The sequence below is a fragment of the Chrysemys picta genome, chromosome 1, assembly GCF_011386835.1.
Source record: "Chrysemys picta bellii isolate R12L10 chromosome 1, ASM1138683v2, whole genome shotgun sequence".
In the NCBI taxonomy this organism is placed as follows: domain Eukaryota; kingdom Metazoa; phylum Chordata; order Testudines; family Emydidae; genus Chrysemys; species Chrysemys picta.
The window spans coordinates 253021703-253040636 of record NC_088791.1 but is presented as its reverse complement, the minus strand read 5'-3'; the positions used below and the strand labels follow the sequence as shown (position 1 = coordinate 253040636).

Below are 18934 nucleotides of genomic sequence, written 5' to 3'. Positions count from 1 at the left end.
CCTCCGAGGAATCAGGGGGGATTAACGGCCCCTGGAACCAGCAGCATTTCCACCCAGCCTCTGCCCACCTCTGAGGGATGGATTTCCCCTCCTGACCCCCAGGATGGAGTCTTGTTGTCCTTCCTAGTGACCTCCAGTGGCAACCCCCTTCCTTGTACGGGGAGCTCCTGCCACTTCCCCCTCAGTGCCCCTGACAGCTGTTCCACCTCCAATCCACAGCTCAAGTTCTCAGACCCCTCTCCTCCAGCCCCATGCAGGTTGGGTAGGGAGGGGACTGTAGCGGGGGGGGGGGGGGAAGGAGGGATTCTGGCAGCAGTGAAGTGGGATGTGGGGAGGTTGAGACCTTTCCCCAAGTCACCCCAGCCAGTAATGCTGAAGCCGCAGGATGGCAGCCCTGGTGAATGGGACGGATCGGCAGCCCCTGCTGACTAGGGTTACCATACGTCCGTTTTTTCCCGGACATGTCCTGCTTTTCGGCAATCAAACCCCCGTCCGGGGGGAATTGCCGAAAAGCCAAACATGTCCGGGAAAATGCTGGCTGGGTACTTCCTCTCCCGCGGCTGCTCTGCTCCGCTCCTCCCCTCTCAGACTTTAAGAGCCGAGCTGCCCGAGCCAGCGCTACTCGCTTCGGGCAGCACCCCCCCTTCCTCCAGACCCCGAGCCGCCGGCCAGGCACTTCCCTTCCCGGGCTCCAGCTGAGCTGCTCCGCTCCTCCCCTCTCAGACTTTAAGAGCCGAGCTGCACGAGCCAGCGCTACCGGGTGGGCGCTTCCCCTCCCGTGCTCCAGCTGCGCTGGGGAAGTGCCGGCCGGGGGCGCAGGGTCTGGGGGCTGCACGGCAAACCGTGAAGCTGGTAGCGCTGTGGCAGCCCTCTCCCCATGGCTGGGAGTGGGAGGGAGGAGGGGGCGGAGTTAGGGCGGGGAAGGAGCGGAGTTGGGGCGGGGCTAGGGGTGGGAAAATGGGCGGGGCCAGGGCCCGTGGAGGGTCCTCTTTTTTTATTTATTAGACATGGTAACCCTACTGCTGACTGAATCCTCCTGTTCTCTCCAGAACGGGTCCAGCCTTGCCAGCAGCAGGGCAAGCGTCCCCTGCCCATGTGCCTCAGCCCTGCCTGGTCAGACGCCATCACCCGTCAGTCCTTGGCCTCCCAGGCTGCCAGTGATGGGAGCAACTCTGGGTGGTGGCTCGGGTGACACAGACACCAGACCACTAGGAATTGGGTGCGGCCCTGTGGGACAGGAGAGTCTCGCAGAGGGCACTTGGGGGACTCCCCTGCCCTTCCCAAGAGCGATAGCACCCTGTCCTAAGAACATAAGTCTGGGATGAGGCAAAGCTTGTCATTAATTAGCCTGGCTAAAGAGCTGGCTGGAGCTGCTCCGGGGACAAGCTGGCTCGCTCCTGCTCATGGAGGTGAATTCATCTCCCTTCCCAGGAGCACCTGCTCTCCCTTTCATTCCCCACCAGGCTTCTTGTGCCAGGCCAGCGAATGGCCACAGGATGGGAATGAGGCCTGGGCCGCGCCCCAATCTCCTGAGTCTAATGCAGCTGCTCACCTTGTCCCCCATCAGCTGCTGGGTTTCCCCCAGGAGGGAGTAGGTGACAGGGAGAGAGACACACACACACACATTTGTCCTTCTGGTTGCAGGGCTTGTGTCCTTCCAATCCCATTAGTGGCTGCACAGTGGGCAGAGTCCTCGCTGCGTGCCCGGCCCAACAGAATTGCAGGGCGTGGTGTGGAACACAGAAAGAGATAGAGAGACTCATCCTCCAGCCGGGGTCAATCTGAGAGAAATTGGCTGAGGTCCCAGTCTCACTCTTCTAGCGGGTGCCATTTCCCAGCTGGGTTCCTTACTCCTCTGGTGCAGCAGCAGCTGGTAGAGCCGGTAAACCCCCTCCCTGGCCTGCCGGCTGATGTCCTTGGCTGGGTCACTGACGGACAGAGCTAGCTGTGCCATGTGGTGACCCATCCTGGGGAATTCCGCTGAGTTCTAATGGACGGGAGAGGGAGAGGGGACTCCATCAGCATTTTCCTGTCAGCTCCCAGTCCCCCCCGGGCCAGGACTCTCCTTCCCCTCAGCCCCTCTGCAGGGCCCTCCATGAGGACTTGCTTCCCCAGCTGCTCCAGGATGACAGGGAGGCATGAACCTGGAGCACAGTCCCCTTAAAAGCCCAGAGTCACCACTTAACTAGGACAAGAAGAACTTGACTCAAGCCAGGCTCACTCTCTGCTCTGACTCTGCCTCCCCAAGAGGAACACTCCTAACCCACAGCCCCTGCAGCAGCAGATCCTACAGCCCGTCGGAGCCAGATCACCTACGCCTGGAGTCAGGAAGCTGGGGTCAGAGGTCACTTACGTCAAACTCAGGGAGGGTGATGGTGAATCTGAGCAGGGCAGTGCTGCTCTTAACGGCCCTGGCTCTCTCTCGCGGCACCGTGGACACGATCTAGTAGTTAATGTGCTGTGGGGAAAGGAGGCATTGCACTGACTGCCCTGACCAAGGATGCCCACTTGGGGCCCGGCTAGGAGGACAGACTGGAAAATGGATCTAAGAGTGAAGGTAAAATTGTCCCCACCTCTCTCATCGGGCTCACCTCCAAGATGTACTGGAGCCTGTCGGTGTCTGGGGACTCTGCCAGCAGGTTCCCCAGCATGGCATCCAGGAGGTCTGGCAAGACCCTAGGCAGATCCTGAAAGCAAGGGAGAGCCATGGGTCAGAGTTAGGGAAAGTGGGGCTACACCTGCCACAGGATGGGAAGTGGGGTCTCTGGGAAACACTGGTGAGACCCCCAAACACATATCCTGGCCTCTCTCATTCACATCCCACTGCAGGCAATTAGCAAGGACTCATGGCAGGATGACAGCTGGCTCTTCAATCCATGACTTTAGCATGATCTACCTGCACTTGGGTGGTGTCCTTCTCCATGCCCAGGGTGAAGACGGCGTGCAGGGCAGCTCGGAGGAGGTGGGTCTCCAGCTCTGGCTCCACGGCAGGTGTCATAGTGCTGGCAAGAGAGAGGAGCCGGTATTAGACTGTGCAGTGCGGGGATGGGACTGGCACCAACACGCAGGTGAAACTGCAGGGAAATAGGCACAGGCTGGCGAGAATGGAAACTGAGGCACCGAGCCAGGGAATGACAAGGCCAAGGTTTCTCAGACAGACAGTGGCAGGGCAGGAATAGCCCCTGTTCCCTGGACCCTGCTGCCCCTCCTGTATCTGATCCTGGGAGTGAGCCTCTCCCCAAAGCCGTTGCAATGTTACTGGAGTGAAAAGAACAGCCCAGCCAGGAGAGAGTGACCCTTCCCCGCACCTCTGCCAGAGGAGCCACCCTTGGGCGGTGACCTGGGAGTGGGAGGGGCAGTGACTCCCAGCCCTGCGCCTGAGTTTCCTATTGACCTGTGGGACTTTGGGTAAGTTGCTCCCCGCTCTAGGCTCTGTCCCCAGCAGTCAAATGGGGATTTCATACTTTCCCACTATTGGAAAGTGCTGGGAGAATCCCCCAGCAAAAGCTGCTCTGACAGTGCTAAGCAGCATCTGACCATTAGAGGTCGGAGCGCACTGCCCAGGAGAAGGAGTGTTTGGTTCTGGGCTGTTGGAGTACGGGCTTGCAACCATCTGTGCACACATATTATACTAATTGCATCTAGACCACATCTCCCTAGTTTGTTTGTGAGAATGTCCTTATTAACACCAAGATGGATCACATCTACTGTTTACTTCACTAGGCCCGTAACCCTGCCAAAGAAGGAGCTAGGATTGGTTTGGAATGATTTGTTCTTGACAAGTCCATGCTCACTAGTCCTAAGAACCAAATTGTCCTGTAGGTGCTGACAAACTGATTGTTTAATAAGGGGTTCCAGTATCTTTCCAGGTATGTTAATGGATGGGAAGACGTTCTTTTTCAGGGATCTCTGACGAGAACTGGGGCACAGCACTTAGTTTGTTGAGGCCATAAAATGGAGACAGGCACCTCTTCTCTTCTCCCAGCACCCCAGATACCTAAAAGGGTGGGACTCACATCCCTCAATGGGCTTAAAAAAGACAATGGTTACAATGTGGCCCCAACCATTTCTGGTTTCTGCAGACTAGATGTTTTAGCAAAGTTTAGAATTCCTTGGTGCTCAACACCGTGAAACTCCCCTTTCTCCTTCACAAAGGGCTTTAACGCCCCTTATCTCACCCAGGCTCTCGACTGCCCAAAGTTGGAGAATTGTCCCTGTTCCCACTGCAGAGCACCCCCCACGACACACACACAGAGTCCTCCTGGTGGTGGGAGGGGAACAGAGGAAAGGACAGAAGACTTAAGAGATGAAGAGAAAGGAGGAAGGGATGGAGGAAAAGGTAAAACAAAAAGAACAAACCCTAATGTCCCCAGTGATTCTAAGGGACAAAATCCCAGGTGAGGAATAAAATTCGACCACCTTAAGCTAGTGTTTTCCATGCCTAGAATTCAGCTGGCGCCAGATGCATCAGACTGAACAGGTTCCAAACCTCTCGGAGGCTCTTACCTTCTAAACAGGGACGTCTGTTTTCTAGTAAAATCAGGAAAAAGAAAAGAGAAAACTCAAAAGAGGTTCCTCCTGGCGCTCATGTACATGAACCTAAATACTCTCTCAGTCCTCAAAGAGAGACCTCGAGAAGGAGACTTGCTGAAGCAAAGCTACAGGGGACTCTGAGGTTTCCCTGGCCCTGCGCCCCTGTCCTGCCTGGCTGATGTCAGCATCTCTCTGTGAGATCACCACCTCCCCAGCACCTTTGACCAATAGGCTGAGGTCCTGCAAAAGGCCTTTGTGATGTCACTGCCACACCCACTCCTCCCCTGCAGTGTTAATGTCCTGCCACAGGGCAGACACTTTGGAGGTTTGAGCTACACAAAGAGGAGATACTTAGATCTCAAAAATTAGATAAGATGTTTCAGTCTGAGCTAAGTAGGTGCTGCTTTTAACAATTGCAACATAATAAAATACAAATAAAATAGACTATTTCAGCCATTCTATTATGTCCTAATCTGATCTGAGTAAACAGGATAGGACACCTCATCTTATGCACTGCTCCTAGTGACACTCTCCAATAGATCCCCATTCTCCACCTGCCGGGAGGTAAATAGGGCGGATTGTTATCCCTACTTGAAAGAGGGAGAAGCTGAGGCTGAGAAAGGAGAATTGACTTGTCTTAGGTCACACAGCCAGTCCGTGGCAGAGTTGGGAATAGGACCCAAGAGCCCTGATTTTCAAACTAACCATCGGATCTTGAATTTCAGACATTGAATGACCTGAATAAAGTGCTCTCAAGTGAGTTCCAGACCAGCAAGAGTTCATAGTAATTATTCAGCAAGTATTTTAGGAGAACTGGAATGTTAGAGAAAATAATGAACTGCAGAGACGCAGCAAAATTTGTCGAACATATGACTGGTTATGACTATTTACTTGGTCTTAAAAGAAAACAACAGGGACCTGAGTCTCCTCCCTGTCAATAACCCCCTGCTCAGCCAATCAGGGTAGAGACCGAGGGGCAGGAGGATGAGGGTTCTCACCAGAGAGCCCAAAGGATGGCCCAGGTCACCGCTGGGGATCACTGTCTGAGCACTATTTCAGCCCCACATTTTTCGGTGGACCTCCCACAATGGGAGTTGTAGAGCAACCCCCATGACACACACACACCCCTCCTGGTGGTGGGAGGGGAACAGGGAAAGGACAAAAGAAGTAAGAGATGAAAAGAAAGGAGGGAGGGATAGAGGAAAAGGTAAAAGAAAAAGGACAAACCTTAATGTCCCCAGAGATTCTAAGGGACAAAATCCCAGGTGGGGAATAAAATTTGGCCACCTTAAGCTAGTGTTTTCCATGCCTAAAATTCAGCTGGAGCCAGATGCAGCAGACTGAACAGGTTCCAAACCTCTCGGAGGCTCTTACCTTCTAAACAGGGACGTCAGATTTCTAATGAAATCAGGAAAAAGAAAGGAGAAAACTCAAAAGAGGTTCCTCCTGGTGCTCACATACACGAACCCAAATACTCTCTCAGACCTCAAAGAGAGATCTCGAGAGGAGACTTGCTGAAGCAAAGCCACAGGGGTCTCTGAGGTTTCCTTGGCCCTGCGCCCCTGTCCTGCCTGGCTGATGTCAGCATCCCTCTGTGAGGTCACCACCTCCCCTGCACCTTTGGCCAATAGGCCGAGGTCCTGCAAAAGGCCTTTGTGATGTCACTGCCACACCCACCCCTCCCCTGCAGTGTTAATGTCCTGCCACAGGGCAGACACTTTGGAGGTTTGAGCTACTCTCTGGGGATCACCCCGCTCAATGAGTGTTCATTCTAGGAAGCAAGCCGGCTAGACAGTAAAACATCACAAGCTGCTCCCAATGCTACACTCGGTTTCTCAGAAATGAGTAGACTTTATGGCCAGAAGAGACAGTTAGAGCATCTAATCTGACCCCCTGCATATCACAGGCCTCCTGTCTATCACAATAGCTACTTTTGGGGCAAACACATTCCGGAAAGGCATCTAGTCTTTATTAATGACATCAAGAGATGGAGAATCCACCACTTTCCTTGGTAGCTTCTTCCTGTGTTCAATCATCCTCGCTGTTGAATATTTGTGCCTTATTTGTCATAGGAATTTGTCTCTTTTCACCTTCCAGCCATTGGGTCTTGTTCTGCCTTTCTCTGCTAGACTAGAGAGCCCTTTAATCCCCAGTATTTTCTCTCCATTAAGGCACATCAACACTTCAATGAAGTCCCCTTCAATCTTCTTTTGATAAGCTAAACAGGTTGAGCTCTTTCAATAGCTCACTAGAAGGCATTTTTCTCCAGCCCTCAGAACATTTGGTGGCTCTTTGCTGCCCCAGCTCCAATTTCTAGGACCATCTTTTTCAAAGGAGGACACCAACACTGGAGGCAGTATTCCAATAGCAGTCTCACTGCTGCTGTGTCACCTCCCTATCCTACTCACGGCTCTGCTCCTTCGTCTAATGATGGCTTTAGCCCTGTTCACCACAGCATCACACTGGGAGCTCATGTTGAGTGGCTTCTCCACTCTGGCCCCTAAATCCTTTTCAGAGTCACTGCTTTCCTGGATACACGTCCCCATTCTGGAGGTGTGGCCGGCGTGCCTTGTTGCCACGCATAGGACCTTGCATTGGGCTCTGCTCAAACTTGTTTTCTTTGAATGGGTCCAGCTGGCCGAATGAGCCAGATCGCTCTGTATCACTGCCCTCTCCCCATCAGGAATTACCACTCTGCCTGTATTTTGTCACCCCCCAATCTTATCCGCAGTGATTGTATGTTTTCTCCCAATTCATTGATAACAATTATTTTAAAAAATTAGTCCTTGAGAGCTTCTTCAGACCCTTAGTACCCAGGACCTGCTCCCCACATCACAGTGAGAAATGCTGTCCAGCCCTGCTGGTACATAGGGGATAAGCACAGAACAAACGTACCTTTAGGAGCTGTGTTGTCCATAGGCTCTGAACAACATGTGGGGGTCAGCAGATTACAAACGCACGACAGACCTGTAGTGTAGACAGGTCCCAACTGTGTCTCGGTTTCCCACCCTGTAAAATGGGGAGAACAAACAAAACCTTGATTAGCTCCATTTGATAGCTGGGGAAACCGAGGCACCCAGCGGTGCAGAGACTCGCTCATGGTCCCAAAGCCAGGAATAGAAAACAGTAGATCTGATAGCCAGGCCTGGGACCTAACCCTGGTTTTCCTGGCCTTGCTGCTCTAAGTTTAGTCACAGCCTCCATGTCTTTTCCCCCGTGTCCCTTAACCCCACGTCACTGCAGAAGAGAGATTTTCTGGTAGCCAGCTGGCTCTCCTGCATGTGGATGTCGTTCCGCATGGGGAGCCGGGCCCGCGGGGGGCCGGGAGCCGGGGGGGTGCGCCGGGCCGCCGGGGGCCGGCAGTGCTGGGCGGGCCGGGGGTGGTCGGCCGGGGCCGGCACCCCAGGGCCCGAGCTGACCCAGGCTGGAAACGCCGGGGGGCCAGCCTGGGCCGCGCCTCCTCCCCCCACACCCCCCTTACCTGCTTCAGGCTTCCCGCGAATCAAATATTCGCGGGAAGCAGGGGAGGGGGCGGAGACTTTGGGGAGGGGGCGGGGTTGGGCGGGGCTGGGGGCGGGGCTGGGGGGGGCCGTGGAGTGTCCTCCATTTGGAGGCACAAAATATGGTAACCCTAGATAAATGTCAGGGATCACTGAGGCCTTTCAAACGAACAATCTAGACATGAATCCCCCTGCTACTGAAAAATGCAAAAGGACACATGATTCTGTTCTGCTCACATCTACATTCCATCTGTTTTATCACATCAGAGATGACCACTTGTCTCCGTATCAAGCTAAGATCTGGTCTTTGAAAGTATTCATTGAAAAAGAATGGTTGAATGAAAATATCCATTTTTCTAAATATGATACGCTTATTCATGTGAGTCATTCCACATTGGATGGAGTGTAAAAGGAGAAATTTTCCACGCCACAGAGGTATCCTGTCATTTTGAAGATTAAGGTCACTAAACAGAAATCAGAAGGTTACTTATGACAGAAAAGCTTTCTACAAAGGTTCATGACTCACAGGAGGGAACTGCTGCTTGTCTGAAAAGCCTAAAGAGGCATAAAAAGTCAGAGAGACTCTTCCCAGCAGCACACTTAACAAAGAACTACCCTTCCTTCTTTGTGACACAGTTATACTTATTTAATCCACCATAGCTGGACTTTGATGAAAAAGAGAATGCTGATGATAGGGCTAATAGACCTCACTGCATTTCTAAAGGGTGACTGCTATTCACAGGGAGCTGTATTTGTTTAAAGAACGTTGGAGGCATGGGACTGTGACGATAACTCAACATGCAGAGAAAATACTTTCTCAAACATCTTCAAAAGCTACAAATATGTTTCCATGATAATGGTACATGATGCAGGACTGATAGAGCCTCTGTTATCAAGAAAGTTACTCTGTAGATCGCTAGAAAAGTATCTATACTCTTTACTGACAATGGAATACTTACCACCCACTTATTCACTAGTAAAATCATAATACCAAACATGATATATCATAAGGAGGAAAATAACACTGCCCCGTGCATCCCTTCCAAACTGAATGCTTCCAAGCAAACTAAATATAGATGCACTGCAGAAAAATATTAGGCATGATTATTACTTGTGTCCATTTGCCCTAATGATTTTTTTCTCATTTAGTTTTCTTAGAAAGTTATAGGGTTTTTTTTTTTGTGGGCATGAGACTACTTGCAGTGATTCTGAAGTCTTTTATACTGGTGTAAATCAAGATTAACTCCTTTGAGCTCAGTGGAGTTGCACTGCTTTTAGTGTTAGAGCAAGGGCAAAACTAGGTCCTTTAAATCTAAGCTACAAGGGAAAACATAGCTTTTGCCACTGAAGTTCCAACTTGTTTTCATTTAATTTTGCTAAATAATTTCTCCTTTTGTCTTGGTTAGAAATGAAATTCACTAGCATGTTTGAGGGTTGTTTGTTTATTTTTTAGAATAAATTATTTTGATGTTCTCTGTGGAAAATATTTTTTCAAAAAAGTTCAGTTCTGCACATTCAGTTGATAGATTTTTCCAGCAGGGGGCAAGAAAGTATAACTGATAAAAATGGTTCTGTTTTCTCTTAGCTCTTTCCTCAGCAGCCTCATCTAAAACGTTAAACAGGATAGCCTGAGGAAGGAACATGAAAGCTAAAAGCCATCCCTCCTTTAGATCATAATGGCTTTTAAATGCAGTCTTTAACTATTCAAGGATTTCCATAGGAAAGACAAAGTAATAAAGGAAGATGAGAGACCACCAAGGCTGCCACCTGGCCCACTGTGCCTTATCAGCACTATGAAAAATATATTCTTACAGCTCAAGTTTGATCCTAGAGACGTGGGCGTGAAAGCTGTATACAGTATCTTTTCAAACCAACTGGCACACAGATATATACTAGACAAGCTACACCAGAGGGCTACATACACCTGCATATTTGATAGAAGGATTGTACCTTTAGGGTATGTCTAGACTGCAATTAAAAACCCATGTGCCAGCTGACTCAGGCTAAGGGACTGTTTAACTGTTTAGCCAGTGTAGACATTCTGGTTCGGACTGAAGCCTGAGCTCTAGGACCCTGCGAAGTGGGAGGCTCCTGGAGCCTGGGCTTCAGACCCAGCCAGGATGTCTACACTGCAGTTAAACAGCCCCTTAGCTCAAGCCCAATGAGCCTGAGTCAGCTGGCATGGGCCAGCCATGGGAGTCTAATTGCAGTGTAGAAATACCCTTAGTTCATCCTATGGATTTTGAATTCTTCCACATGAGTTTTAGTTGTTAAGTTTCCAGTTGAAGTTAATAGCTAAACTCCCATTGACGTCAATTGATACAGGATTCAACTGTTGTTTAGTCACCGAGGCTTAAATTCTGCAGTCCTTAAAGGAGCAAAATTCCCATAAAATCAGTGGGAGACTTGCTCCGTTCAGGATTACAGAACTCGTTCCTCAAGCAGCAGAGTGCTTTCAGAATATGTCATTGGTTTTTAACCTTTTCCATAACATGGGACAACCCCAAAGTTATGAGACCCTCATCCCATCTAGCCAGAAAGAGAGAGGGTGGTTGTGATCCCCTCTGAACTTGTTTACGAGCCCTTAGTCGGTCTGGCCAGAAAATAATTAGTCTGTTTTACAAAATTTTTTGGAAGTTTCAAAATTTGTCTTCGTTCCACAGCAGGACAAAAATGTGACCTTTTTCACAATAAATGAGAGAGAGAGAGAGAGACCGAGACAGACACATGCCAGAAAAGCCAATGGCACAGGGGTCAAGGCACTTAGCTGGGATGTAGGAGACCTAGACTTAACTCCCTGCTCTGATTCAAGAAGACCCCAGGACAATTGGCTATTCTGAGGGTTACTCTCCCTCTCTCCCCTCCTTCCCCACATCAATGTGAGAAGCCTTTGAATTGGCATTTTCTGATTGAAAAAAACATTTTGTCAAAAAAAAAAAAAAAACCCAACTAAGCGCTAGCCCTTAGCAGGATTCTGGCCTGCAGGATCAGAACCTGTGGCCTATATATTTTGCATATGCCTCAGGAATTCTGATATGCAAACCCAATATTAAAATTCAACCCCAGGTTTCTTTATCTATTTGTGGTACATTTGCTTGCTGTTAATAGTTTGTCTTGAATAAAACTCATCTGAGTAGGAGAGTAGAAGAATTAAATTTTTCCCCCCATGGTTTCCTAATTTTGCTAGCTGGAATGGATTTTTATGCATGAGAGATCCGAGGCCCTATCTTGTTCTCACTGAAATTATTGAGAATTTTCTTACTGATTCCAGCAGAAGCAAAATCCTGGAGAACTAATGAAAACAATATTATTCTCAGGTATTACAGTGATGGGTGTAGCCTAAGAACCTGAATAGACCAGAAGTGATTCTAACCATGCTGAAACTTTTATATTTAACAAAAATCACGTTTCATATAATTATATTGGTATAACAGAGGGTTAAAGTTTGTATTAGTAGAAAATACACCATTTTGGAAAATAGTTAGCTGTATTTTGTTTAAAGTATTGCCAATCACACTGAAGCAATACAATATATATTTAGGAGGAAGCAGTATGTCATCTGTCATAAACTCAGCATTGTTCCTCAGTGAGGTTGTTATTTATGATTATGCTGCACAAGTCAATAGCTTCCACATGTACTGTTTAGTTTTGGTTTCAGCCTCTAAAAACAGAGGCCAGTTATATAGATGGAAACAAATCTATTTAACTTTTAAAGTAAAACTGACATTAAAAATACCGTTACCTTTGTAGCTATGATCCAGAGAAGAGCTTATGTAAAGCTGACATCTTGATTGTCGGTATTTATTCTCTTTCCACAATGTTCATATCAAATATTTCCAATTTACAAGGGCAAACTGTTATCTCAAGATCAATGTGTTTTTTCTGCTTCATATATTGTCTCATCCCTTTTTGGTTTGTTTACGCTAGAAATATAGATCAATATTTGGATAAAGAGTTGTTAGGTTTGAGCTCTGCTCAGTTTTTCCAACATTTTTTAAAGTGTGGTTTTGGTCAGGACAAATATCCTTTTAAAAATGGTACTTAGTTACTTAACTTACAGTATTTACTCCCTATAGTGTATATCTTCTGAGTCACTTTAGTTTAGATTGTTAAGTTTTTCCTTATGTCATACTACATTTTTAACCAAGCTTTTATAGTTTCTCTTCCAAGACAGATTTTTTCAGATAGGAATTCATCTGAACCACAATACTCCGCTGACTTTCAGTACATCAGATTTTTCACAACAGTCATAATATTAGGACCATGATTCTCCACAGTGGACAAAGATGAATGCAGGGAGTCATTTGGGCTCTCTTACCCTCAGTCATGCAGATCTGCTAGTTGGAGCAGGAGGAGGGCCTCCTCTAACTTCTGCCGCTGGCATAGGTCTCTGCCACGCTCCCTCCTGCCCCTGACATATCCTTCTTTCCCCTTATCGTGCGGTGTGAGGGAAACTGACATAGAAGTCAGCATGCTGACAGAGATTCCTGACAGGAGAAGTGGCATGCCATGATATTTTTAGTAAAGTGTGCAATTCTACACTTGCATGCAAAGAGTGACCTCACATGATCATTGCTTGCAAGACATAACTATGTGGAGGACACCACCATGTAGAACAAAATGGCATCCTCCATGTGCATTTGGGACCCGGACGGAATTGTCCGGCAGTCATAGCTGGTCAGTAAATCATATTCAGGGATTTCAGATCATGCATGTGAATTCTTCTACACCAGAGGTTCCCAAAGTGGGCGATACCGCCCCCTGGGGGGCGCTGGAACAATCCAGGGGGGCAGTAGTAGCCTTGGGTGCAATTGGGGGGCGTTGAATAAAAATAAGGGGGCAGTGGAAGCATAAAGAAAGAATATAAGAAAATTTTGAAAAACCGTTCGTACATGTTTCATCTCTTGTGTAACATAGAGTTAAAGTTGTAGTGATTACTTTATTTTCCAAATAAATTCACAAATTATAACCGATCAGGTGTCAAGTCTGCCAACAGCTCTTAACAAGCAAGTGTTGGCAGGCGAGCGTGTTGCGCATTGTCGGGAAGTCCAGCATGCATCGGCAGGAATATGTCCGTGTAATGACTTGTTTACAATACGATACTATAAATAGGCGACATGTATGAAATCTAATTTAGATTGTTTCTTAATTGTGTAAAAAGCAGTTAACAATAGTGCAATAAGTATTTAAAAATTTTTATTCATATTCAATACCTTCGATCTTTACGGATTACGGATCACATACAAAGCAAATTGTATTATTGCTGTTTCAATAAAACAGCAATTTACACGTGAGTATTTTTATACATTTTCTTACATATCTACCGTACGGTTCTGTGTCTCTAGTGCTTACTAATAATAAAATCGTAGCAGGCTTGTGTCGGTACAGTACTATTTGAAGTGTACAGTCAATATATTTGTCATATTTTTTATTACAATATTAACGAAAATGGGAATGAAATCATAAAAAAACTTAACTATTAACATTTATATCTATCGAATCATCTGTGTTAATTGGTAAATAAGGCGTGTGTTCATAAGGAACAATTATTTAAATAAGGGCAAACTAAATTAAAACTATTAACTGATTTTTAATTGCATATTGATTATTTTTTAATTAATTATTTCTTGATAAATTTAGTTTGATATTTGACAATTTAATATCAAATACATATATCTAATGCTGAGCAAAGAACAAAACCCAGTTTATTAGTTTCATTAGTATTTTAGTTTGGTTGTCTTTTGCCATCTTACGCAAAAACCACTGTATACCTGATGTCGTGGGCGATATTCTAATAACACATCTTTCTTTACTATATTGTAGGACGTAGGTAGAAATATAGATACATAAAAGAACACAAATTTGTCACTGCATCTTTCTGTTTGTTCGCTTAAAGAAGGTAGATTTCCAGGGGGGCGCTGAGTAATTTTTTTTCTGAAAAGAGGGGCGCTGAGTAATTTTTTTTCTGAAAAGGGGGCGGTAGGCCAAATAAGTTTGGGAACCTCTGTTCTACACAAATCTCTGGCTGGTTTAGTGCGATGTTAGATGGGGAAACCAGCCCATGATTTATAATGTTGAGTCTCTGCTGTAAATTATTTTTAATAACTATGTATTTATCCCTTGGCAGATATTATGTACAGAATCATGAACTGTCTGGTATGAAAATCACTGTTTCTCCTATTGTAAGGAATATGTTGGCGCACTACAGGACAGTGTTACAGCTCTTCCTCCAGTTCAACATCCAGCCAGTAGAAAGCTCCATAATCCCTCCAATACAGGAAGGGAAGTACAAATTGAGGTTGTTGGGGATCGGGGCTAGAGAGTGGTGGTTCTGCATGAGAATAGGAGCAGTAGGTTGGAGGCAGCTGCCTGGGAGCTGGGCTGCAAAGGCTGAGATCTAGGCAGAGGCAGACCCTGTTGTCAAGTGGCCAGCAATAGCCTTGGCAAGTGGACACAGGACTGGCCGGAAGATTGTACACATGGTCCCAAAGGAGATTCTGGGAGACAGATAATAAAGCTGAACTCTGGCCAGGGAATCAAGGGGTGTCTGGTCACTTGTGGTCAGCAGGGAGTTTACGGCCCAGCTGCTTGAGTCTCTCTAGTGGTCTAACCCACAGAATGGGAGACTGCGGCCTAGTGATCAGAGTCCTTTGGGTCTGAGGCCCACGCAGTCTGGGTTGCTCAGGCCCTCGGGCAGGGCGAGGCAGCAAACAAACAAACAGGCTCAATAGTCTAGTGTTCTAACTCTGGTGAACAGTAGGCAACTGCAAGCCTCTAGGCCTAAGCCTAAGATCTAGACAGAGGCAGTTGCCACCTGGGTGTGGGGTTGGCAGAAGGGGTTAGGAGGACCCAGGCCCACCCACTTCACCGGGTCTCAGCCCAGGGCCCTAGGAATGATTGGGGGGGTGTCCTGCCACTGGGTCAGCGGGGAATCCCACTGAAACACGCTGATTGATCTCCCAATCCTATGACCGGACTAGTGTCACTTCCTACCCAGTTTCCCAGTACAGCAGTCCATGGATCCTTTGGGTCTCTGGAGTTGTCTGCTGGTGAGGTCTGTGGTGACTCAGTCCTTTCCATGGAGGTAACTCTCAGTACATGTCTGTCCTCATCAGCGGTCCCACCAACTGAGGTGGGCTGCTTCCCTTTATTCCCTGTCTCCAGGTTGAACATGCCCAGCAAGGACGAAGGGGCATGGCTTCCTTAGCCTGCAATACACAGTTAACACTTGTGGGGCCAGTGCAGGGGAGATACATCCTGTCACAGAAATCCTAGTTAGCCAAAGTGTGTGAGTATTCATAGGAACCCACCAAAGGGTCAGTCTTGAAAAGGCTTGTGCTTAGAGCACCTACAACTGGAGATAGTTGGGAAATATATTTTATTCCCATGAAAAATTGTGACAAATCAAAATGTTCTCATTATAAAAAGATTTCCAAAATTTTCAAGTTTGTCAAACTAGTAAGAAAGTTTGGCCCAAAAGCAAACTATTTTGTCTGAAAACCATAAGGTTTTGGTTGGAAATTTTGGCTTTCGAGTTCTCATTCTTCATCAAAAACTCAAAAAAAGAAATATTTGAAAATGGATGTTTCAATATTCATGACAAAGCCATTTTTCAATGACAGAGGTTTTGAAAGAAAAACTTAAACCAGCTCTCTTCCTACAATACTTGTGTGACATTATCTGATTAAAATATGACTATATAGATCATTGTTGCAACCACTGGTATATATTTGCAGCAAATCTTGTACAAAGGTTATCAAGTGAGGTGTCTATGAAAAGGTTATGATTTGCTGGTTATGAATATGTTATCTGAATGCATATATCATTTCTGTATTTTAAGTTATGAGTATTGACTCTATACCTGGATTTTAAATGTTTGCTCCTGGAGTAATGCCCACGAAGTAGTTAGCCAACATATCTTGGAGGGACTATTCAAATTGAGTGGCCCATCAAAAGGACACTTTACTGACAATGGACCATGGGAGATGCCCATCTACACTGAGTGGACTGTCCTACCTGCTGTCTGGAATATAGGTAATGGCTTCCTGCAATGACTGAGTGAAATTGGGCATGAACATGTGACTTGCCCATGTGACTCCAAACATTATCTGGTCACCTGCGATTCTCCACTACCCGTGCTGAGGTTTTTGTTTGAAACAATGGGTTTCCCTCCACATAGCAGAGGAATAGATGGCCCTGGAAACCCCTCCATTTTACCTCTGTCCTGCTCCAGCCTCTTTCTTGCCCAAGCATCTGGACTATGGATTTATACAAATGGGAGCATTCTAACCAAGGACTTGAGGACCTTCCAATTATTTGGAAGCAGCCAGAGACTTATCAAGCCTGCAGTTTATTTTATCACTGCTACAAGCCTGAACCAAGAACTTTGCAATTACTGTATGTATTTGATTCCTTTAACCAATTTTAACTCTCACCTTTCTTTCTTTCTTTTTATGAATAAACCTTTAGATTTTACATACTAAAGGATTGGCATCAATGTGATTTTTGGGTAAGATCTAAGTTCTATATTGACCTGGGTGTGTGGCTAGTCCTTTGGGATCAAAAGAACCTAGTATTTGATGAGACTGGTTGTAAAGAACCACTCATCTCTGAATCCAGTGTTTTTGGTGGTGATATAAGAACTGGAATGCCTGCGGAAACTGCCTTTATATCTGTGATGAAACAGAAATTTACTTTCGTTGCTGGTTTGGTATATCCTATGGGTGTTAGTCACTAGCCTTGGGGTCACTGCCCTATTTCTCAGCAGTTCGTCCTGAATTTGGCATCCTCAGTTGTGGATGCACGGTTGCAGCTTGTCTCTGAGCTTGTTGTACACCAAGCACACTACTGAACATCCAAGGGTTTAGTATACAACAACACTCACAGAGACACCCTGTAGTGGAGTTTGTTACACTGTCTTATAAACACCCGTACTCTTGCAGAAGTTAGTCATACATACAAGCAATAAACAAAATTCTGCTCTTACTGAACATGGTATAAATCCAGAGAAGTTGCACTGATTGAATGCTGATTTACCTCAGTGGAACTAAGGGTAGACTTGCCAAAATAAGTAAGACAAATAAATAATGGTTAAACATAGTCTTCAGTACAATGCTGAAGTGGGTGAGATATTTTTGTAACTCAAACAAACTTATAGTTCTTGCATAAGGTATTGATCAGATCTTGGGTTTTTTGTGGATACATACAGTAGTTTGCTCTTATATTATCCACTTTGTGTTCCATAACCACAGCATAAAAAAATCTCTGAAAACCATCTGTTGAGTGATATTTGTCCTGCCATTTTCCAGGCCGTTATTATATGTTGTCTCCCTGAACGCAATTTCTGGCTCACCATTTTGGAGTCTGCTTTACCCAAGCAGCCCATTTTTTGTTTTTTTGTTTAAGTTCCAACAGATGCACAGAATGGGGCACATAGTATATTTGTGCTGTAGCATTCCCAATAGTGCGTACCATGTGTTCTCCCAATTTTTTTGTAAATACTCACACCATGAGAACATAAGCATGTTGTTCCCCAGCTGTTTGTTACAATGCCAGCTCTTGTCTGAGAGGATGGTAAGATGGTGGCAGCACAAATGCTGTTTGCATCCAATTAAAATTAATCTGAATGTTTTGGGATTTTTTGGGGGGGGGATCTTCCCATATTATTTCCCACTGATTCTCAGTAGCTTCCCTCCACTTGTGTATTAAACAGTGTTCAGTAGAAGTTTGTACCTGACATGGCTGCTTACAGATCAGAGAACGCACCCCGTGGTTTCTGGTAGAGATGGCCTGAACTCTGAATTCCAAGATGTGGAAGTCTGAAATCAGACCTGAAGTTGGATCTCAATATTGTGAGTAAAGACTACCTGTATAGTGGGCTGAATTAGCACCCAGTGTTTGAACACTCTTCTCTGAGCTTATAATTCCACATCTGACTCCTAGAGACTCTTATTTTAAGACATTATTACTTGGCTGGGATTTTCAAAGGAGCCGAAGGGAGTTAGGCACATGACTCCCATTACAATTTATTTCAGTGAGTGTTGGGCATTTAACATCCTTAGGCTCCTTTAAAAATCCCTTGTTTTTAAAAAATGGAATGAATTTGTACATATTTGAAAAATGTTGACCTAGGCATATCAAGTATGTGTAGGTAGTCAGCTACAGACCTCAACCTAAACTGGTTTAAATTGAATATTGTAGACAAATCCAAAAAGATCCCCTCAGTCCCCAAAAGATGCATGATTTTGAAATTAGTAAGATCACACTTCAAAATTAGCTGGTAGATAACCATGTGCACTGAACAGAGAGATTCTGTTCGGTCCAGTAGATTTGTTACTTGGTGTATGTGGACTTGCAAAAGCTAAGAATATTTTGGATGTCTCTGAGTGCTTAGATGTTGATCTGTCCCATACACTAGAGCGATTTTACCTTATCAAGTGGTTGCATGTTGTTTAGAAAACTTGAATCAGAGATTTTCATCTGAAGTCATCTGGTTTATGACCGAATCCCATCATTTTAACAAGTACATGTATACAGGCATTCTGCACCATGTCATATAATGCTGAAAATACTTCAGTGAGTACAGTGAATTTCAGAGTATAGAAATTCACTGTACTGTGTGTCTGAAAGAGGACTGTACCATTCAGTACATTTACAAGTGCTAGTTGAGAACAATGACTAACAGGTCTACCTGAATAGCCTATTGTAAAACCTCTTTGTGAAGAAAATTCTAATTGTTGGCATTTGATGCTCTTTTCTATCACAGTTTGCTTTTGTGGTGTTTGTACTTACAAGGGTAATTCAGTGTTTATGGTATGCACAATTCATTAACAGTCACTGTACTGAGTTTTTTTAATCATCAGCAACATGTTTTACAGGGTACAAATTTGCATTTCTCACGC

The 18934-nt window shown here is 45.8% G+C and overlaps 1 long non-coding RNA gene across 2 annotated transcripts; it reads right to left on the bottom strand.

The window, feature by feature from the left end:
• Positions 1-397: 397 nt before the first annotated feature.
• On the bottom strand, positions 398-7794 carry LOC135980817 (uncharacterized). Of its 2 annotated transcripts, none has more exons than XR_010597720.1 (3): positions 7429-7794; positions 2354-3002; positions 398-1987 (listed from the first exon to the last, which is right to left on the bottom strand). It is a non-coding gene; the product is annotated as an uncharacterized LOC135980817 (long non-coding RNA). The 2 variants fall into 2 exon arrangements; XR_010597719.1 differs by having other exon boundaries at positions 398-2687; positions 2897-3002.
• Between the last annotated feature and the right edge of the window lie 11140 nt (positions 7795-18934).